Genomic DNA, 23,444 nt, shown 5'->3' with positions numbered 1-23,444 from the left:
CAGTAAGAATGATGTACTCGGAACTAGAGTACCTAGAAAAAGGTCGTTGCTCTCTCTCTAATCTTTTGAGCTATGGTAGAGGGGACTGCTCCCCCTGATCAACAACCTCATCATCATTTCCTGCATCATCTACAGGATTATCATCTACCCCCAGCTGGCCATCAGTCTGATTATCATCTTGAATACCATTGTCAACTAGATTGGGCAAGTTCACCATAGGAACTTGATTTAGATCAATCAAGCCTTCACTACCACTAGACACTTTCTTCTCAGCTTTTTAAATATCATCAATGGTTTGATCTTTAATGAATACTGCATTGCAACTCCGAACGAGTTTCTTCTAAATTAGGTCATACAATCTGTAACCAAATTTATCAAGACCATAACCGTTAAAGATGCATTGTCGTGTCTTAGCATCAAGCTTTGATCTCTCATCCTTTGGAATGTGAACAAACACCTTACATCAGAAAACTCATAGATGATCGTAAGAGACTTATCTATCATACCACGCATCGTTTGGGACATCACTATGCAGAGCAATTGCTGGAGATAGATTGATAACATGTACTATTGTGAGTAAAGCCTCCCCCTAAATTTTTTTTTTTTTTTGACAATTTTGCTTCTAAAAGCACACATCTGACTCTCTCTGTTAGGGTCTGGTTCATCCTTTTAGCTAGACTGTTCAACTGTGGAGTCTTTGGAGGCATCTTTTGATGTTTAATACCCATCTTTCTACAGTACTCATCAAAAGGACCACTGTATTCGCCTCTATTGTCAGTATGAATACACTTCAACTTTTTACTAGTTTCCCTTTAAACAGAAACATGAAATTGCTTGAAAACATCAAGCACCTGATCTTTGGTCTTCAAAACATAAGCCCAAAGTTTCCTTGAATGGTCATCAATAAAAGTCACAAAATAAATTCCACCATTAAAGGATTTTACCTTCAAGGGACCACAAATATCGGAATGCACCAACTCTAGCAAATCCGATTGCCTTGAAGGAGAGTGACTCTTGAAGGAAACTATGTTCTACTTCTCGACCATGCAATGCGCACATTTCTTTAAACTTGCTTTCTTTATACCTGAGAGTAGATTCTTCTTGGCCAAGCAGTTTAGCCCTTTCTCACTTATGTGGCTAAGTCTCTTATGCCACATCTTAGTTGTCTTCTCATCTTCCACAGCATTAACAGAGTCACCAACAATGTTGGCTTGTGTCACATACAAGCTAGGACTCTTCTTTTCTTGAGCCACAACCAATGAACCTTTAGTAAGTTTCCACTATCCATTACCAAAGGTGTTGCAATAGCCCTCATCATTAAGGCTTCTCATTGAGATTAAATTAAAGCGAATATCAGGCACATGCCTCGCATCCTTGAGAATCAGTCGTGCTCTTTTATTAGTCTCCAAGTGGATATCTCTCAAGCCAGCAACCTTTGAATAACCCTCATTACCCATCTTTTCCACCCTAAAATTACCCGACATATAAGATGAAAAGAGTTCCTTCTCTGATGTAACATGTAAGGCAGCTCCACTATCAATGAGCTAACTTATCTCTTGACATGAAAAATCAATTACCTCCTTATCACAAACTATGACAAGGTTAACAACGACAACTATATCATTGTGGTCATGATCTTTTTTTTTTCTTCTTTAACGTTGCCCTTTTTCATGTCTTTCTTGAATTGGAAATACTTCCTTTTAATGTGTCCCAGTTTTCCACAATAGTAACACTCTACATTTTTGTAATTAGGCCTTGACTTGATTTGACCTTTATCTTTACCTTTTGGACCTTTTCTTTTACTTCTCCCCATATTTTCGGTGATGAAAACCTTGGATTGCCAAGATAAAGCTTGAGATCTTCTCCTCATCTCTTCATTCACAACAAAACCCTTAAAAAGTTCCATCGTCACTACACCATTAGGAGCGAAGTTACAAAAAGACATTCTGAATGTCTCCGAAGAGTCTGGTAAAGTACTGAGCAGCCATAAAGCTTGAATCTCATCGTCAAACTTTACACTCATAGAAAACAAGTGCTGTAAAACTCCTTGAAAATCACTCTAGTGATTGGAGATAGTATTATCCCCTTTGTAGTGTAAAGTCATCATCTTCTTAATCAAGAAGAGCTTGTTGTTGCTGGTCTCTCGAGCATATAGAGATTCAAGTTTCTCCCACAACGATTTGGCATGTGTCTCATCACAAATATGATTGAGCATGTTGTCATCTACCCATTGCCGAATAAAACCACATATTTAGGCATGTTCGAATTTTCACTCTTCATCGATTTTCAATTCAGGTTTGTGTAGCAAATACTGGTAGATGCCAACTTTTCACATAAAGGAAATCTTTTATTTTTCCCCTCCATATGTGATAGTTGGTTCCATTCAAACTAATCATTCTCCTTGTACTATCCTCCATCAAATTTGAACTAGGCTTCCATTATTCATTGTGAATAGTAACTGTATACTAGAATAATATTTGTATTTGAATAGTACATCAAGTAAGTTCCCAAGAATGAGAGGTGGGTCACAAATGGACATATTTAAATACCAAGTATTTCCGTAGCCAGAACTTTTCCTAGACATGCACTTCCACACACCACACTTAAATCTAGTAACTAGACATACAAGAAAGATGTTTTTAGCCAAGATAATTCTTTTCTGATATGGAAGATCAAACAATGTTGTGACCACAAAGCATACTAAGAATTTCCTGAATAGGCTGAAACTTTCACAACATAGAGCTTTGATACCACTTGTTGAGAAAATTAGATAGAGATTTGATAAACAGCGGAAGCTTCTCAGAATCAGATTTTCCCACCACGTAATAGAATACTGATAGTCTAATAATAGCTTTGGTGTTTTGGTAATGACAAACCTTAACATCAATGTCTATAGCTTGTCTTTAAAATCAATTTTCAAACATTACCTTATTTTTCAAAGTATATCCTTGATTCAATTCATATGTATAGTTAAACTAAATTTTCTCATGTCCAGTGGTCTTATCTTTTCAAACAAACAAAGATTGATAAATCAGATATGTCTTGAAGTCTTAAAATTTCAAAGAAATTTGTGTTTGAAATCACTTAAATAGAAAACTAGTTTTTCAATTTTTTAGCCCCAAACTGTCGACATCTTTAAAGAACTTTCGACAGTTTCATTTGCTAAAAGAGAGAAACTATCGACAGTATGTTTAGAAACTATCGACAGGTTTAAATCAAGCTCTCAAGATCCAACTGTCTACAGTCTTTGTATCTAAACTGTCGACAGTATGCCTTTGTTATGTTAATTCTTGGACCAATATTGTCGACAGTATCATCTAAACTATCGACAGTTTACTTTCTGTAAGTTTCATAACGACTAGTTTTTTAACACAATTAATGCGCCCCAACTACCACTAACGGTCCGATTCTTAGCATTTATTGTCCTCATCTATAAATACCAAGCAGGTGGCTCATTTAAGGGGTTCAGATGAATTTATTGCTGATCTACCAAGTGCTAAAATCATTTACTGTGCAGAATCTTTGAACTCTCTCATCCCCACTGTTAAGGCTTTGAGTGTGTTCTTATCTACTTCTATTTCAAGCCTTGTTTTCTTATTGAGAGAGATTGTAACTAAGGGTATAAGCCCTTAAAAATTTTCATCTTCATTTCATTGTATTACCTAGCATTTGTGCTAAAGGACCTACCCTTTGTGTAGAAGGATTGTATTGCCTAGCATTTATTGTTAAAGGGTCTAACTTGAAGATAGGAGGTTATTTTATTTTAGTGAATTAATTCAAAATCCTTGGTGAGGAACCAGGGTAGTGGACCATGTTTGGATTAAGCCGAACCATTATAAATCATTGTGTTCTTCTTGTGGTTATGCTTTTTGTTCTATTTTTTGCTCCAAACATTTCACTAATTTTCACTTGTATTGGATTTTTATTTTAAAGGATTACTAGTTTCGAATTAAATTTTTTTAAACACGCCCAATTCACCCCCCCTCTTGGAAGTGTGCCCTAGAACATTATTTCTATCAAATACAAGAAGAAATACAAGAGACCGAATTTTAAAGTGAAAACCCTCAAATATTGAGGAAAAACCAAAAGGTAAGCTCCGAGAAATATTTCACTTTAATAAGGATAATTACAAAATATCCTCACACACTCTACTCTTTTTTAAGTGATACAAGAATATAGTGGCACACTCTCAAATACCTCACTTTAAAGCCTTTGGCTTTCCTGCCTCTCTTCTACCTTGAAGCTTGTTCTTGCTTCTTGGATCCTCAAATTAGGGATACTTATAACATTATGCGAAGGGGGGTATTTATACTTGAAGCTTACCTCACCCCTCCAAAGAACAATTGTTAAGGCACAATTATGCACCAATTACGTACAATTAGGCAGGCTGCCTAATTTTAGGGTGGAACCCAACAGTACCGTGGTTAAATCAATGTATTTTAAACACAAAATTTCAAAAAAACTAAGGTGGTGTTCTCTTCATGTTTTAGTCTTGAGTTTTGAGTTTTGAATTGATTTTTAGTTGTTTTTTGATTGTCTATTTTTAGATTTTTGAAAACGCGTTATTTTTATTATTCTGAAAAATTATTTTTTAAAATAAAAAATAAAAAATGCATTTACTTTGGAATTTTGGAAAAACTTTTTTGTGTTTATTTCTTTTTTTTTCTTCTTTTCTTTTTTTCCTTTTTCTTCTTCTATTCTATGGCACCCTACATCTTTTCCGTCGCCGACGACCATCCCTGACCGAAGATTCACATGATCAGAGCCTACCATTAGAAACTTCAACACAAGGGGGTTAACATACATAAAAATGGGATAAGTTTAACGATTGGATTTTCGTAGATCTAATTTTTAATTTTTGGCCAACACTTATATACGCACTGCCAGTCGCCACTAGCTACCATGGTCGGTGGTTTTCGGCGATCAGAGGCAACCACCTGACACCCAAGGGCCCATCGACTAACATACCCAAAAACTGACAAGATCCAACGGCCAAATCTCCTTAGATCTACACTTAAACGTTCGAACCACCTGCCTATATACGCACTACCAATCGCAATCGACCATAGTAACCGGTGGTTTTTGGTGATCTGAGGCAACCACCTGACACCCAAGGGCCTATTGACCAACATACCCAAAAACTAGCAAGAGAAGGAAGAGGAGAGAGGAGAAAAGAGAGGAGACCAACAAGATCTAACAGTAGGGTAGTCGATAACTGTGATGGCGATGGTCGTGGCGAGCGCAGTCGACAGCGTCTCGTGGCAGTGACAAAGATTGGCGGCACGATCAACTGCCAAGGCTGGAGAAAGAGGGGAAGAAAGGACAAATGAGAGAGAGAGAGAGAGAGAGAAAGAGAGACGAGAGATCTGCTAGATTGGGGGGCAAGATTGGGGAGGGGGAAGCATTTTTCGTGTTTTGTGTCTTCAATGTGTCTTGGCTTAAAACACCCAAAACAAGTAAATGTTATATTATGTTTCCTTTACAAAAAAATTTCTAGTTTTCGAAAATGTGTTTTTCGAAAATAGCAAAGTAAATGCATTTTCAATGTTTTGAAAAATAAAAATAGGCTAAAAACAACAAAGAGAACGTAACCTAAGTATTTTAATAAAAATTTTCCTAAGGTCATCTCTAACAGCTTTGCCATCACAAATAACCAAGCCTTATCTAGTGATCCAAACCAAAATTCAGCCCTCCAACGTTGCTCGCTATCGCCAAAATGTTTTTCCAAAAAATTAGCAAAGCTCAAAACCATCTCCAAGGTTGCTAACCCAAATCCAGGCACTCAAGCTTCATTATCTCTCCCCACCGCAATGGCCATCAAAGCCAGAAAAAGGTCGACGCATGTGAGGAAGGCGAAATCGACAATCAATGAAAGTGGCAGACGCGACAAAAACAGATCCGATGAAGACATGCTGAATGATCAGAGAAAGTAGCGGCGACCGCCTACAGAAGAACAATCGGTAAAAGTGGCAACGGTGGTGACCACGAGCAAAAGCATCGAGCAAAAACACCACTAGCAACGACATGCTGAACAATTGGAAGCATTTCTTGCGCGACTTGGTTTGATAAGCAGATCAGCTTCAACTTCATCCTCTTCTAGCAGATTAGGTTTGTGATTTTTCCCTTCTTGTTTTATTTATTTGATTGTTGATTATGTGTATGTGTGTATTTGATTATTTCGTGTATCTGATTATTGATTATGTGTATGTATTTGATTATTGATTATTTTGTGTATTTGATTATTTTATATATTTGGTCATCTAACAGTCACTACTTGCTTGCTATTTTTTATTTATTTATTTTTTTGTCTTGCTTGCTTGAATATAGCCGTTGGAATGTGACCGTTGTAGGAATTTTAATTTTAAAATATTAAAATCTTAAATTTTGAATTATGAAAATATTTCAAATAATTTTTTTAAAAAAATATTAATAAATTTATTTACAAAAATATTAAATATTATAAAAATCTAATGATGCTATATTTATTATTAAAATATCAAATAAATAATAATTTTTTATAGTAATAAAAATTTTAAGTAAGATAAAATAAATAGAATTGAAGTTTATTAATAAATAAATAAAATTAGGAGTGAAATAGAGAAGATAATAGGGAATGTGGTTGGAACACGCATAATTTTTTAGCTAAAATTAAAATAGAGAGTGAATTATTTATAATATAATAAGAAATGGGATGAGAAAGTGAGTTGGAGATGATCTAACCATTATAAAAATTGATAAATGCATTATTATTATTATTAGGATATCTGGTAACTATAATTATAATTCACAAGTCATCTTCATTATTAAAAGGAATTAAAAAATATATAATTTTTAATAAATAATAAACAACAATGATATGTCTAATGCATATTTTTTTAAATGAAAAGTAATTAAGTTTGAGATTAAAAAAATTAAATAATTATCAACTAATTTAATTTTTTCAATATAACTTATTTTTTTATGTATTCTAATTTTTTAAATTTGACGGTATTAACTTGAGTGACTATTGGTTGGCTTAAACATATTAAAAATTATTTTGAAAATAGTTAATAACTAATTAAAATTTTTCCATATAATAATCATAGTATACCCTAAATAGATATTATTTCATTTTAAAAATAATTACTAACTTATTGAAACATATTTAAATGATAATTTGTATTTTTTTCAATTTTTCATATGTTAGTAATTAACTTGTAAATTCCTTAAAAATCAAATTTTGTAATTGTTCCTTCCGACCCAAAGGGTTGTCGAATGGGGAGATTTTGGAAGCGTCGGAACTGGTCCCGGTGATTAAAGCATGAGGTGGCGGCACTTGCAAAACACTTTGATGGTGAAGTAAGGGATTGAGTTGGCAAAGTGTTGATAGGCTGAAAAGAACATACATTAGCCTGTGAGCAGACTAGCTTATTATAGGGAAAAAAGGGTTCCTAACATGCAAGAAACTCCGGGTGATGCAATGGAATGAGACGGTATCGGGCACCAACAAGGCTTTCTGACGGACGTGTGGTATCAACGGGACCTTCATTAAATATTGCATTAAATGCCAATGGAACCTGTAGTGGGCCTGGGAATGTTGCAAGTACAAAGGTGATGAGGATCACTGCTGGTAGATATAGGGCTGGGAAGGTTGACAGGGATCTTGGGCCTCTGTCGGGCTGAGTCTGATTGGGCCACTACGGTCCACAACCCCCTAGGTCGGATGTTCGCTAGGGCGAGCATCGAGCTCGGAATGCAAAAATGACGACTAGACTCTTGTTGTGTAAAACTGAGATAGCTTAACAGTTGAGCTAGGGACAAGAACCCCAAGTTGGATGGTTGTGAAGGCAAGTTTTCAAGCTCAAATTACCAGGTCGTTATAAGAGGGCTCAAAGTGCATTACGAAAAGAGATGGGGCTTTATAATAAAAGCCAAGCCCACAATGTGTAACCGAGATGATTAAGGCCGGTTATATGCAACTAGGATGTTTGGAGCTTGGCATACACGATTGAGGCATTTGAGCTCGATACACTTAAGGTGACGGGCGTTTCTGGGTGTTATTAATTTTCTCCAAGGGCCACATAGAGCCTTAAATGGTTTTGGGGGCAGCTTTTAATGCTCTGACACAGCATGCACGCTCTCGAAATTCGAAGTGTTAGGCCTATAAGGCAGTGTGGAGTAGGTAGAAAGGTGTCCTTCTGCCTTTAGTGTGTGATAGGTGGCACAATCTTATCATTCGTTTTGCGACGGATGGACTCTAGTCATTGGATGTGTCACTCGATACTTATATAAGGGTTAATTCTCGCTTCACATCCAACTTTTTATGGTTGCTTTCATTTTTAAACACCTGCATCTCAGCGAATCCTCTGCGTCTTTTTTACTTTCTCGGTTCCAATTGAGGTCGTGTTTTCGGCGGTGATTTTTCCTTCCATCTAGCTCCTTGAATTGCTTCTAAAGTAATTTCTTACACTTTTATCCCTTTTATTTTTATTTTTTTATAAAAAGAGGTTTTGTTGAGAGTTTTGGGGGTCGAGCGAGTTGCTGGCGATGGCCTCGTCATCTGGTTCGGCGCCGAGTCCTATCGACTAGATTTATTAAGGCAAGTCAGGGCATGAATATGGAACTTATGCCAAGTGTCGAGTTCTGATTACTCTACTTTCCTTGGTTCTTGTTGTTGTCAAAATACAACAATTAAAATTTATAGGTGTGGGATGCCCGTGTATGCCGTCGACCTCGAGATCTGAACAAAGACTAGTTGCAGGATTAGAGTGGGCTTCCGAAGGGCGCTTCCGAAGGCACTTTGGGACGTGACAGAAATGATATTTTCGAAGGAATGACTTCAGTCCTCGGTAGGCAATTTGCTTAGCTTCTCTTCTGAAGGAACTGAGGGTCCTTCCGAAGGAACAAGTGCTGTGCTCCCGAAGGGGCGAGCAAGGTTTTCTTCGGGAACTTGAGGTATGGTCCTTTCAAAGGAACTGTAGGAACTGAGGGTCCTTCCGAAAGAACAGGTGTTGTGCTCCCAAAAGGGCGAGCAAGGTCTTCTTCGGGAACTTAAGGTATGGTTCTTCCGATGGAACTGTAGGAACTGAGGGTCCTTTCAAAAGAACAGGTGTTGTGCTCCCGAAGGGGAGAGCAAGGTCTTCTTCAGGAACTTGAGGTATGGTCTTTCTGAAGGAACTGTAGGGGGAAACAATGGTTAAAAGGCTCACGGGATTCTCCTCCCGTGAAAGGTTAAGTCAGTAACGGAAGGAAAATAATCGTAAGGAAAGGAAAAGAAGGCTAAATTTCTGAAAGAAAGTGGGAGAGAAATACCGATGTCTCAATGCCCTTTTAAGTGTTAGACTTGGCCTTTTATAGGGATCGCTCATCAGAAAACATGTCGATTCTAAAGGGATTCCTTCCGAAGGAGCACTTCCGAAGGGTCCTTCCCAAGGAATCCCGTAAGGACTTCCGAGGACTCCTTCCGAAAGAATCCTTCGGAAGGATTCCTTCAGAAGGAGTCCTTCCGTAGTTGCTCCCCACACCCTCTGCTTCCGATTATTGGGGCACAACAATTGTCGCCCCAGTCTTTATTTTATTCTACTAAAGATACAGAATGAAGAGTAATTGCTAGCCATATCACACCAAGAATAGGCAATGTCTCTTTAAGAAGGTTGCTTCCGAAGGCTCCTTCCGAAGGATCGCTTCAGAAGGAACCCTCGGTAAACGTGGCTTTTGGGCTTCTGTATATCAGCTATAAATAGGGTCAGCCGTTTCGAGAATTTTTTCACGATTTCGCCCTTTTAAAGGAATCCCTCGCACATCTGCGTTATTTCCTTCCGAAGGAAATTTCCTTCTGAAGCATTCATTCCCTGCCTTACTCCATCTCTTTCTGAAGCACTTCCTTCCGAAAGAAAAAACCCTACGCTAGGTAATCCAGTAAACATCCTTATTTGCAGTTTCTCCTCTGAAATACGTGTTCCTTCCGAAGGAACATTTCCTCAGGACAATGCTTGTCTCCTCGAGCTTCTTCCAAAGCGAATATCCCTTAGAACCTAAGAGGTTCCTTTCGAAGGAATTAGCTTAGACCTAATCCAACCCCTTCAGAAGGAAAATCCTTCCAAAGCAACCCTAACTCTTTTAGCCAAAACAGATTCCTCGAGCCTCTTTTCTCTATTTTCGACCATTCCTGCTCCCCACTATGGCCAGTGGAAAGATATACCATCATGATGTCGATTCCAATGGGGTCGAGCATTTCTTCTTGAAGGGTAAATGCTCCCATATGAATGAAAACGACGTGGCCCTTATCCGTCAAAATCACAATATTCCTAGGGAGTATCGTACTAGGCTTCCTCGCACTGAGGAAAATTACATGGTTGATGTAGAAGAGGGGTGGATGAGTGTCCATGAGGCTAGCTTTCACCTAGGTTTCCATCTCCCTCTCCATAATTTTGTTCTTAAGTTTCTTCGTCTTAGTGGACTTGCTCCAGGCCAATTGCATCCCAATGGTTGGGCTTAATTAGTTGGCTTTTTTGTCGTTTATCGTGAGAACGACATAGACCCCACTGTGGACTTCCTTTACTGCCTCTTCCATTTACATCTAGTTAAGGAACGTTTTCACATGTACACCCTACAACGGACTCAAGGTGATCATCTTTTTTCTAAGTCTCCTCCATGAGAAGCTTTGTTCGACTCACGGTGGTTCTTGGTCCAACCTCTGAATGGGGTGTGGAATGCTCCCCGCGAATGGTGCACTAATCTTGAGAGAGCGGGGAAACCAATATTGAGTGCCCCCATTGACGAACTTAGGAGAGATGTGAGGATAGTCATCGCGTTATTACTAGGGGTGACCCTAAGCATCTCCTTAACCTCTTGACCGTGGACAGATTGACAAGGGTGGGCTGTATTCTGGAGCGTGGTGAATCATCTCATCGTAGGGTGCCCAGGGTACCATGCCCAGATCCTCCAGTTGGCCCAACACTCATTGTCATGGCGAGAGGATGAGATGTCCCTCTCCGGGAGCAACCTTCTCCTGAGGGTGTGGACCCCCCTAGTTGTTTCGCAATGCTTCCTTGTTTTAATCTTTGCACTCGGGTTATTTTTATGGTATCTAACCACGTCGTGCCTTTTTCTTGCAGCCATGCATCACTTAATGAGATCTTCTAACCAACGGGTCGCCCATAGAGCTGCACCGGTTGAAATTCCACCCCCACTCGATCCCCAAGACAAGGCCCCTTTGTTGTTTCCAAAATACAACAACTAAAATTTATAGGTATGGGATGCCCGTGTATGCCGTTAGCCTCGAGATCTGAACAAAGATTGGTTGTAAGATTAGAGTGGGCTTCCGAAGGGTTCCTTCCGAAGGATTCCTTCCGAAGGGCGCTTCCGAAGGCACTTTCGGACGTGACATAAATGATATTTCCAAATGAATGACTTCGGTCCTCAGTAGGCAATTCGCTTAGCTTCTCTTCCGAAAGAACAAGTGCTGCTTCCAAAGGAATTGAGGAATTGAGGGTCCTTCCTAAGGAACAGGTGATGTGCTCCCGAAGGGGCGAGCAATGTCTTCTTCGAGAACTTGAGGTATGATCCTTCTGAAGGAACTATAGGAACTGAGGGTCCTTCCGAAGGAACAGGTGCTGTGCTCCCGAAGGGGCGAGCAAGGTCTTCTTCGAGAACTTGAGGTATGGTCCTTCCAAAGGAACTGTAGGGGGGAAACAATGGTTAGAAGGCTCGCGGGATTCTTCTCCTATGAAGACCCTCCAATGGTTAAGTTAGGAACGGAAGGAAAATAATCGTAAGGAAAGGAAAAAAGGTTAAATTTCCAAAGGAAAGTGGGAGAGAAATACCGATGTCTCGATGCCCTTCTGAGTGTTGAACTTGGCCTTTTATAGGGATCGCTCATCAGAACACGTGTCGGTTCTAAAGGTATTCCTTCCGAATGAGCACTTCCGAAGGTTCCTTCCCAAGGAATCTCGTAAGGGCTTCCGAGCACTCCTTCCGAATGAGCCCTTCCGAAGGATTCCTTTGGAAGGAGTCCTTCCGCAGCTACTCCCCACATCCTCCGCTTCTGATTATTGGGGCACAACAGTTCTTTCGAGAATAGTGCAGGTTTTCCACCCATGGATAAGAAGGCCCTAACAGTGAGTTCTTCTGGTGTGGGTGACAAATACGGCTAGGTGAGTGAGGATGTAGCCAAGTTCATTTCAGTCTACAATTCTCCAGACAATGTTATCCTGCTAAGGACGTGGATTTTCTTATCGACTAAAGAGGATGATGAAGATCTATTCAAATGTGAGCCGTGTGGGAAGAAGAACGGGTTTTCATAGAGCTACACTCGGAAGAAAATGCCAGATCGATCTTCATGTATGAGACATTTTTCTCAAGGCTTTTTCTACGCCTTCCCTTCACATAATTTCAGAGCTCATTTTAGCGATGTTGAACATGGCCTCAACCCAACTCTATCCAAATAGTTGGGCATTCGTTTAAGCATTTGAAGTGTTATGTCGTTTCCTTAGACGACACGCCAATGTTAGGGTTTTTTTCTACTTTTTCTAGCCAAAAGGGGATGGCAAAGGCAGCTAGGTGTCGTTGAGTACGAACCTGAAGAGGAAACTACTACATGCCTTTGACAATTCGTACAACAATTTTAAGGCCAGTTTCTTCAAGGTGTCTTCATCTCAATCTAAGCTGGCCTTCTTTTTGGATGACAAAGGAGAAGCCAGGTAGCCGCTATACTGAAGCAAGGAGTCATCCTCTTTTGGGCTAATGCGGTATGGTAGCCTAGGTGTGAGGGATCAAGTAATGGTAGATGTGCTTGCATCCGACCCAGTGGTGCTGTCCTCATAAGCCTTGGTGCAGTTCAGTGGGGATACGGAGGGTCTCGAAGCTTACATGCATTGGGTTCCAATCTACTTTCGTCACTTAGGTTTGTCAATTCTTTTTGCTCATGTTTGTTTCTTTGTTTCAAGTGAGATGGCTCTGAAGCTTACCAAGGAATAGGTGAGGGCTAGTTATGACAAGAAGAAGGCGACCTCAGCGAGTTTCAAGCCGTCGGGCTGTGCTGCCAAGAAGGCCCCAATCCCTTTGAAGCTTACAAAACCTTTGACGCCTTCGAAGTCGTGCTCGGATAAGGCCCCTGCTCCGAGCTGAGCTACCCTGCCTTCGCCATGGTCTTGATTGTCGACCCCTCAGCGTCGCTACCCGTCGTCCCAAGGAGCCAACCGTGGTCGAAGAGCTAGTGCTTCATCATATGAGGCAAAGGGTGGAAAAAGGGGAGCCTAGTTATCCTACCTTCATGACCCCAAGCTAGGTCGGGAATGAAGCCAGATCGATCGATCCCAACTACCCAGAGTTCTGGGCCAATCAGTTCATCGACGAGCAGCTGATCACAACGGCTGATTGAAAAAGACTGTCCTCCCTTGAACTACCCAGGATGTTCTGCCACGTTGAGCGATAGGCTCTCAATCTTGTGGCAGCAGCCCGAATTATGGAGACAGAGATGCTGAACCAACTATCCAGTATCCCCTATTCTCATCAGGATGAAATCAAGAGAACAAATGAGAGCATCTGGGTGGAGCTGGAGAAAATGGTGGATGAGCGGGCGTCCGATCAAATGACGAAGGTCAAGGAGGCTTAGGAGGGGAGGCCTAGGAGGCCATTGTTAGTGTTGTTCACCTTGCTAATAAGTTCCAAGGTCAGCTAGAGGCTAGGAAGGGCGAGCAAGATAGGCTGAAGGAAGAAGCCGAAGCGACTACGGTTCAAAGCCAAGGGAAGGAGGCGAAGCTGAAGGACGAGATCGAGGCCCTCTGAGGTTAGCTGACTTCTACTTGTGCTGAGGAAAACCAGGCCAAACTTAGGGTTGCCAAGATAAAGGAAACAACTGATGAGGCTCGAGTTGAGGTTGAGAGTTTAGCGGACAAGGTGGACAACCAATACGTGGAAGGCTATGGGACAACAATCTTTCATGGTTGGGCTATCTTTCCTAGCGCCAACTTCTCTCTGTTTGAGCCCTTTAAAGAGGTCGATCGGCTTGTGGATCCTTCTGCGGGTCAGGCCATTCAAGCTAAGGCCTTGGAAAAAGTGCCAAAATTTGAGCTTAGTCAGGCTAGGGAAGAGGTCTATCAGACTGGGGAGTCTGCGATCGTCGACCTAACCTCGGGGTCGCCCACTACTATCGAACCTGCTGCTGGACCTCCTTCTTCGTGGCTTCTTTTCTTTTGTAGTAGCATAGGTTTTATTTTTTCCTTGTAATTCGTACTTTTAATGTAATAAAAATATTTTTTTTGTTTGATCACATTTTGCATTTATGTGCCTTTCGTTTCGTTATATATGGACTTCATGATATGCTTTCGGTTTCACTGGTACTCTATATTTTCTTTTTGCTTCTTGGGCAGTTTTATTTTCTTTCAAGCACTAGATTGGTCTCGCACATACCTTAGGTCAAGTTAGGGCATGCCTTTCTGATAACCTTAGCACTAACATGGTATACTGGGGGTAAACCCAAGATTAAGGATCAAGTCATTCTAGGGCAGATGGTTTGGGTTGTCCAAGGTGGGTCCACAAACCGAGATTGACTTGGGCACATTGACGTGGATTGATCGAGCTTGGATGAGGTCAGGGTAGACCAAAGTCCGCACGTCGGGATGGACCCAGGTACTTGGGTGCACACTGATCGCGTAGATTTGGGCCCCAAGCATAGCTTGGGAGTGAGGTCAGGGCAGACCCGAGGTCCGCACGCCATATGAACCCGGACACTTGGGTGCAGACTAACTGCGCCTAGCTGAGGCAGAGCACAGCTTAGAGGGTTCGATTGTCTAAACATCCGATTTTATTTAATAAGAAAACCTTGGTGTAGAACTGAATAATATAACCTATTATTGATAAGAAACCCTATGTGTAGAACCGAATAATATAAGATGTAATCTGAACTTCTGACGTGGTTTCATCAATAAGGCAAGAAATCCTCGGTGTAGAATTGAATAATATAAGATGTAATTTAAGCCTCCGCCGTGATTTCATTGATAAGGTAAGAAATCCTCGGTACAGAATCAAATAATATAAGACGTAATCTGCCCCGTAACAGAACTAAAGCAGCAATGGTATAATCAAAGAGTATATTTGAATATTGACAAGAAGGACGAAATCAGACTGTAATATAAATTAATTTCAAAGCGTAATTCGCGAGGATGATCATGAGATCATTACTTAGCTATAATATTTTCGTAGGCTAGCCGTGTTCCACGCTCTTGGTAAGGGTCGTCCTGACATCTTGGTGAGGTGGTAGGCTCCGTTGCTAAGGTTACAAGTGACCCGATAGGGATCTTCCCAGTTGGCGCCGAGCTTTACTTCTTTAGGTTGTTGTCTCGTAACTTCTATCTTCCTCAGGACTAGGTCTCCTTCTTGAAAACTTCGAGGCCTGACCCCAAAATTGTACTTTCAGGCTGCCCTTTGTTTAGCTGCTTTCTCTTTTATATAGAGCAAGTTTCGTACTTTCTAAAGGAGATTTAGATCAATTCTTTGTTCATTACCATTGGAATCTTCTTGGAAGTGCTGCCTTCAGGGCCTCGCTCCCCTACTTCAACTAAAATCATTACTTTCGACTCATAGGTGAGCCTGAAAGGGGTCTCCATCGTTGATGCATGTGATGTGGTATGGTATGACCACAAAATCATAGGGAATTTTTCTGGTCTCGTCACTTCTTGAGCCCAACGAGGATGACCTTATTGGCGGCTTCAATTTTCCCATTTAGGGATGCTCGACTGAGGTGAAGGCCTGATGAATGCCAAGCTCCTTACAAAATTCTTAGAATTTTGCATTGGTAAACTGGGTGCCGTTGTAAAAAATGATTAAACCGGGCAGGTCGTATCTGCAAACAACATTTTCCCAGATGAACTTTTTTACCTTTTCTATCATAATTATTGCTAGGGGTTCAGTTTCAATCCATTTGGTGAAGTAATCGATGGCTACCATAATGACCTTGAGCTGGCCCAAGGCCAATGGGAAAGGTTCAAGCAGGTCGATTCCCCACTTGTAGAAAGGCCAAGATAAATCAAGGTTGTGGAGTTCCTTCAAAGGGGAGTGATGTACATTCGCATACTTCTGGAACTTATCACATTTTTTCACATATTCCAAGCAATCATTGTGCATGGTCGGCCAGTAGTACTTGGCCCGCAGTATTTTTGTTATTAGGGACCGACCTCTGATGTGGCTTTCGCAAACCCCCTCATGAACTTCAGTCATCACATAAGCAGCCTGCCTTCCATCCATGCATTTGAGGAGTAGCATGGTAAAGTTTCTTTTGTATAGTTAATCCCCAATCAAGGTATAAAGACTGGTCATTCGCCCTAACTTCTTGGCCTCCTTTGGGCTGTCGGGTAGGACTCCATCCTTCAAGAACCGAATGATGGGAATCCCCCAGAAGCTAGGGTCTGCCTCCATAACATACACTTCTAATTCAACTATGGGGGAATCCAAGGTTTCCTATATAACCGACCGATTGTTTCCTGGAGCCTTGGTGCTAGCGCATTTTGAGAGCAAGTCCGCTCTTGATTTTTCTCCCTTGGGATGTGTTCAATGTAAAAGATTCGAAGGTTTGAGATAAAATTATGAAATTGTCGAGGTACTTGCCGAGTTGGGGATCTCCTGTCTAAATTTCACCTTTGACTTGATTAGCCACTAACTGGGAGTCACTCCATGCAATGAGCCTAGTGGCCCCGACTTGTTTGGCGAGGGCTAAACTAGCAATGAGGGTTTCATATTCGACTTGGTTATTGCTTGACCTGAAGTTGAAGTAGAGGGACTGTTTTATCAATAGCTTGTCTGGTCCGTCTAAGACTATTCCTGCCCCACTTTCCTTGATGTTGGAGGCTCTGTCCATCGATAGAATCTAGAGGTTACTATCGGAAGTTAGGGTACGAGAAGATGATTCTACGTAAAAGTCGAATAGTACCTGGGACTTGATATGTCTCTGGGGTTGGTATCGTATGCCGAATTTGAATAATTCAATTGACCATGTGATCATTCTTCTTAAGAGCTCGGGCTTTTTGAGTATTTATCAAATTGGCTAGTCTGTCTTAACCATGACTTGGTGGCTTTGGAAGTAGGGTCTGAGTTTTCATGTTGTATTCACTAATGTCAGTGCTAGTTTTTCTATATTTTGGTACCGAAGCTCGAGTCCTTGCAAGACTCGGCTAACAAAATATACTGGTTGTTGTGTTCTATCCTCCTCTCTAACTAGTACAATACTGGGAGCATTCTTGGTAATGGAGAGATATAAGAGTAATTCCTTACCCGGCTTGGGTCTTGTAAATATAGGGGGAGTTGCCAAGAAGTGTTTTAGCTCTTGAAAGGCAATTTTGCATTGCTCCATTCATTGGAATTCTACTAGCTTCTTCAGGCATTGGAAGGATGGTAGAGCCCGATTTGCTAATCTTGAGAGGAAGCGGGATAGAGTTGCTATCCGGCCAGTTAATTGCCAGACTTCTTTCACATTATTAGGGTTGCACATTTTAAAAATGGCTCTACACTTATCGGGGTTGGCTTCAATCCCGAGACTAGTCAACATAAAGCTGAAGAATTTTCTAGCTTGTACCCCAAACGTGCACTTCTTTGGGTTGAGCCTCATGTTATGTTGCCAGAGCCGTTCAAAGATTTCAGCCAAGTCCGAGCAATGATCATTATCTTCTAATGTTTTGGCTACGATGTCATCTACGTACACCTTAATGTTACGACTTATTTGATTTGCGAACACCTTATTCATGAGTCATTGATAGGTTTCCCCTACATTCTTTAACCCAAACGGCATGACCTTGTAGCAAAAGTTCGCGTTTTTCATAATGAAGGCCATTTTCACCTCATCGGCAGGGTGTATTTGCATTTGATTGTAACCAGAATATGCGTCAGGTATCTATAGCCAGAGGCTCTATCCACAATTCGGTCGATGTTGGGCAGGGGGTAAGAATCCTTTGTGCATGCCTTATTCAGGTCAATAAATTCCATGCACATCGGCCATTTTCCCAAAGACTTTTTTACCATAACCACATTCGTCAACCAGGTGGTATATGGTACTTCTCTAATAAATCTGACTTTGAGGAGTTTTGTTGTTTCCTCAGCCACAGCCCTCTGTCATTCTTCCCCTAACTTCCATTTTCTTTATGCGACTGGCCTTGCATTCGGGTTCAGTGCCAAATTGTGGCAAATAAATAAGGGGTCTATCTCGGTTATATCTGCATGTGACCATGCGAAGAGATTTGCATTGTGTTGAAGTGGGTGATTAATTGTTCCCTTAGCCTAGGAAAGAACGCAAAGTCGATCCTGGTTACTTGCTCGAGTAAGGGCCCCAAGCTTATGGAGTGCAGTTCCTTTGTGGCTTGTGGTTGGCTATCGGGATGCTCACTTCGAGGGTCTAGTTCAGCCATATTGACATTGTGATAGGGAGCTTGATTGTTGGTGCCTTTCTCAAGCCTAGGAGTCGAGATCTTCAAGTTATCGTTGTGGTATTGTCGTGTTGTTCTCTAGTCTGCATGGATAACACTGACTTCAGTGGCTGACACCAAAAACTTCATTACTAGGTGCGGGGTGGAGACAATTTCACCCAAAGCATTGAGGGATGGTTGGCCAAGTAGGACATTGTATGGAGTTCGACAATCAACAACCAAATATTTAGCACTGATTGTTTTGAGGAAGGGTGTTGTTCTGAAAGTGATCAATAGCTCAATGTACCCCTGGCATGCACTTGTTCACCCAAGAAGCCGACCAGACTCTCGTGTAACGGTTTGAGGTCATCCTTTGAGATTTGAAGTCTCGTCAATGTTAACAAATACAATAAGTCGGCCAAACTCCCCTAGTTGATGAGAACTTTCTTAACAACAAAGTTGGCTATCACGATAGATATGACCATAGGGTCATCAAGTTTTTAGTCAGTTCCCTCGTAGTCCCTATCAGTAAAAGGGATTACCAAATGCTGGGCCATCTTCTTTCAATAGTGTTCAGTGCTGCTGACTGACATGACCGCTTGGAGAAGTTGCTTCCGTGCCGAGTTGGATTCCCCTCCCCTAGCAAAGCCTTCCAAGATAGTATCAATTATTCCCTTTATCTGGTTGGCAAAAGGTGCCTCATTTTGGTCCTCATTAGCTCTAGGCCTCCATTGTGGGCTTCAGCTCGTCCTTCGGTCTCAATCCCCACGTGGCGCCCCAATCCGGCCTCATCCATAAACGTAATGGTCGAGGTGTCCTTCCCGAATTAGCCACTTAATTTGGTACTTGAGCAAGACCCATTCCTCAATGGTATAGCCTTACATTTAGTGATAGTCACATCGTGTAGTCAAGTTGACATGAGCGTCGGGGTTCTGCTGCTTTTTATCTTTAGGGAGGCGGATGATCCTCGAGTTGTAGCCTTTCCAAAGAATTCGATCTCTCTTGGCTATCAAAGGGGGTATAGGTTTCGTACCAAAGCCGGGGTGGTTTGGGTATGTGGGATTGTTCTCTTCTCCCGGGTTAATTTTTGTTTTCCCTTCCTCTTCTGAAGCTTTTGTTAGGTTATTGGTGGCGCTCGATTGATTGCGCCACCTAATGACCCAGTAGTCGGCTGCTCGCAACAGAAGTTCATCAAGGTCGGCCGGCGGCTTTCTTACCAGTGAATCAGCCAACAGTCCAGGCTATAGCCCTATTGTGATAGCATGCAAAGAAACTGTTGGGTTGAGATCCTTGATTTGGATGGCCTCTCCGTTAAATCAACTCATGAACGCCCGAAGTGGCTCACCTTCTCGTTGCATCAGGTTAATCAGATTGGCTGAGGTCTTACAAGGAGCTCGACTGGTGGAAAAATGTGTAAGAAACTGGGATGTCAACTTGGAGAAATTGTGAGGAAAGCTCGGAACATGATTGGATCTGTGCTTCCACTGTAACGACCCATTAGAGGGTCTAGAATTTATTTATAAATTATTTACTTTCATATTTAATTAGTGTTTAAGATATTTTTCTAATTAATTATTTAATGTGGCAATTTAGAGATTTTAAAGGAAAAAATAGCATTTAATTCTATTTAATTATTATAAAAATTAAATATAAGGGCAGGGAGGTAATTATAAGAGTTGTAATAATAATTTATGTTATTAGGAATTATTTATTAAGAGATTATGATTTGAAGAGTCCATACATGAGAAGATATAGGATTGAAGTTTCCAAGTTATAGTAGGAGATTGAGATGGGCTTTAAGGTTGCTTAATATGTATATGTATATATATCATGAGCCTTGCTCTTCTTCATACCCCTGGCAAAAGAAGAAGAGAACAGGAGAAGTTGCAATTATGTGAGTCTTCGTAGAAGAGTCTTTAGTTTCATTTGATCCATCTAAGAAGATCATCAGGCAAGTTCTTCTCCCTGTAAATCTTTCTTACAAGATTTCGTTTAGCCTTGTTTTAGTTTATTCAAGAACTCTTTGATTGAGTTTCAGATTTTTTACAGTTACAATGCACATATATATATATACGTATATAGTGAATGCATGAGCAAGATGTGCATGATTTTTATAGCTATTCAATCAAATATTATCATTGAATCATCCCTAAATTTGTTTCATGTTGATTGGGATTGTTTTCCCAAGTTTTCTTTTAGTATGGTATAGGATCATTAAGTTTTGAATCAGAAATCAAAGTCTTTGTTCATTCGTTTCTGGGTTATAAAATTGTAGACATCTGAATGCGTCCCTTTGTATCCGGATGAATTTTTCAAAGCATGTGAAAGATATTTGGATGGGCTAGAGGCCATCCGGATGAGTCAAAAAGATTTATGTGAGTGACATCCGGATGGCTTATGTGCATATCCAGATGGCTTAATAGTTCTGAGTGACATCCGAATGGCCCTTGGGCATATCCGGATGGCTTTAGTAATATATCTGAATGGTTTGTATCACATCCGGATGAGTCCAGTGCCTATTGTTGTTGTTTTACAATTGTATACTTAGTTTTGATCGTGGAAAATAATATTCTGTTTAATCCCTAAGTCATGAGTCAAGGTTGTGGTTTTCAACATAAATCAATTTCAATATCATGTATTTCTTTATGAAAATGAAAACCAAAAGCATTTCAAGTATCAAAATTTCAAAACCATGTTTTTTACTAAGTCTAGAAGGTTAGCACCTTATAAGGAGACATATAAGAAAATATTTTCTTTTTAAAAAACTATCTCCCAGTATTTTAATAGTTAAAATTCACTAGTGCTAAAACAATTTTTAATGAATTTTCATTAAATAGAAAGTATATTTTTTTGGAGGTGATAAAATCGTAAAATCTTGAGTTTGTACTAAAACCCAAAATCTACTTTCTTATTGTTTTGGATTTTTATTTTTTAGATATTTTTATTGAATCCAAATATGGGGTACTTCGTTATTTACATTTATGCACTAAACAAATGTAAATAAGTTGAGATGTATACATGTTGTGGATTGTGCTTTCAAGTATATCATTCTGAAATTTGTCATGTTTCTCGGCATGTTTCGAAACCCCTTTGAAAAGGTTTTCATGTTTTCCAAAGTGCATATGCTATTTCGAAACATCTTTGTATTAGCATTTGTTCCAAGTTTTCGACTATGTTTCAAAACCTGTATATTATCTTTCGAAACCTCATTTCCAGAGAGGTATCTATGATAGTATGTTTCAAAACCTCTGACATTCTGTCAGCAGATTATTCAAAACCGAGATGCTTTTGCTTTGCATTTTAATATTTATCTAAAAGCTTCTCAAAACATTTTTTTAATGCATTCTCCATGATTTGCAAAATTCAAATTCAAATTTGAAGTGGAGATCATTATTGTATGTTAGTGGGGAATAGATTATGTCTCCCACTTAATGTTGTCTCTAAGTGCAAGTACAGCCGTAAAAGTCTGTATGTTTCAAAACCTGTTGTCTATGTTTCAAAACCTACGTGTTAAATTGTGACGTTTCAAAACCTACTAAATATGTTTCGAAACCTAATTTTCTGTCTTGTCTCTAACGGCTATAAACGGCCAGATTTCTATCTCTTGGTATAAATAGCAGGTATTTGAAGACAATAATAGATTGATTGAGATTGATCAAGCAAGAACAAGTGAGCCCACACTAGAGACACACACTCAAGCACAAGAGGTGATTAAAATGTTTGATTGAGCTTTCTAAGAAGATCCACACACATCTTTTCTCTTGTGCATTGAAAGTGAGAAGGAGAAGCAAGCTAAAGCAAGAAGTTACATCCTCTCTAACTCTCCTCATCTTAAGCCGGTACAAAGGTTTGTACATCCTCCGGTAAGGCATTTATTGCTCATTGGGTTATAAAAGATAAAATGTTATTTATCTTGATTCTTGTAAGGTTTGAGTTTAGCCTAAAACTCATTATGGTATAAAGGTTTGAGTTAAGCCTAAAACTCATTGTGTCAAAGGTTTGAGTTGAGCTCGTAAAAACTCACTTTGTAAGGTTTTAGGGTGAACCGTGGTAAAACCCTTGTTGTGATGATCACTAGTAAAAAGTGACTAGGATTGAAAATCCTTCAAGTGGGTAAACTTGAAAGTAGTGGATTAGGTGGGGTGCCGAACCACTATGCATCTTATGTGCAATTGTTCTTTAGCTTTCACTTATCATTATTGCCTATTGCACATGCTTTCATAAGTTTTGTTATCAAAGTCTAAAACAAGTTTTCTTAAGCTTAATTGTATTCATACATACAAACATATCTTTGATATACAAACATCCTTGGTATACTCTTAATTATATAAATCATCTTTTCTAAAGATCGTTATTTTGAAATACAAGGTAACAGATTTCGAATCAAGAAAAATAGTGAAGTAGATTTCAAAACACACATTTTATATTTTAAAACTTGCAAAACAGTGAGCTATATTTCGAAACATATATAGTAGGTTTCAAAACCTACTTAACAGAAAGTCTTATTTCGAAACATAAGCCCTACATTTTGAAACCTAGTTTTCTGCCATCAATCAAAGTTTTAAATGTTTCTTAAAATCTATACAAATCCCAATTCACCCCCCTTCTTGGGATATATTTGTCATCATTAGGAACCAACAATTGTGAGTACTATCTGGATGTCTTGAGTCATATCCGGATGTGTCTATTATTCTCTATGAGTGATATTCAGATATCTTAGTTCATATCCGAATGAGTCTTTAGTATTTTGAGAATGATATTCGAATGCTTTCTTCATGTATCTGGATAGGTCCAGCATATCTGGATGCCTTTTTCCTTATCCAGATGCCTCTCTCTAAAGTAGAATTTCATATTCGAATAGTCTCTTGTAGCATTCGAATACCTCCGTGAGATATCTGGATGACCTGAATCATATCCGGATGTCCTAGTTCATATCCAAATACATCCCAGCATATCCGAATGGCTTCTTATTTGAATGCTAGTGTATCTGAATAAGCCTTCTTCATATCCGAATGTCTTTCCTCATATCCGGATATCCTTCCTGATATCCGAATGGCTTTTCTAGAAATTCAA

This window comes from Diospyros lotus, chromosome 13 (assembly GCF_014633365.1).
Source record: "Diospyros lotus cultivar Yz01 chromosome 13, ASM1463336v1, whole genome shotgun sequence".
NCBI classification, from domain to species: Eukaryota; Viridiplantae; Streptophyta; class Magnoliopsida; order Ericales; family Ebenaceae; genus Diospyros; species Diospyros lotus.
The sequence above is the reverse complement of the archived record's forward strand: the minus strand, read 5'-3'. Positions refer to the sequence as shown.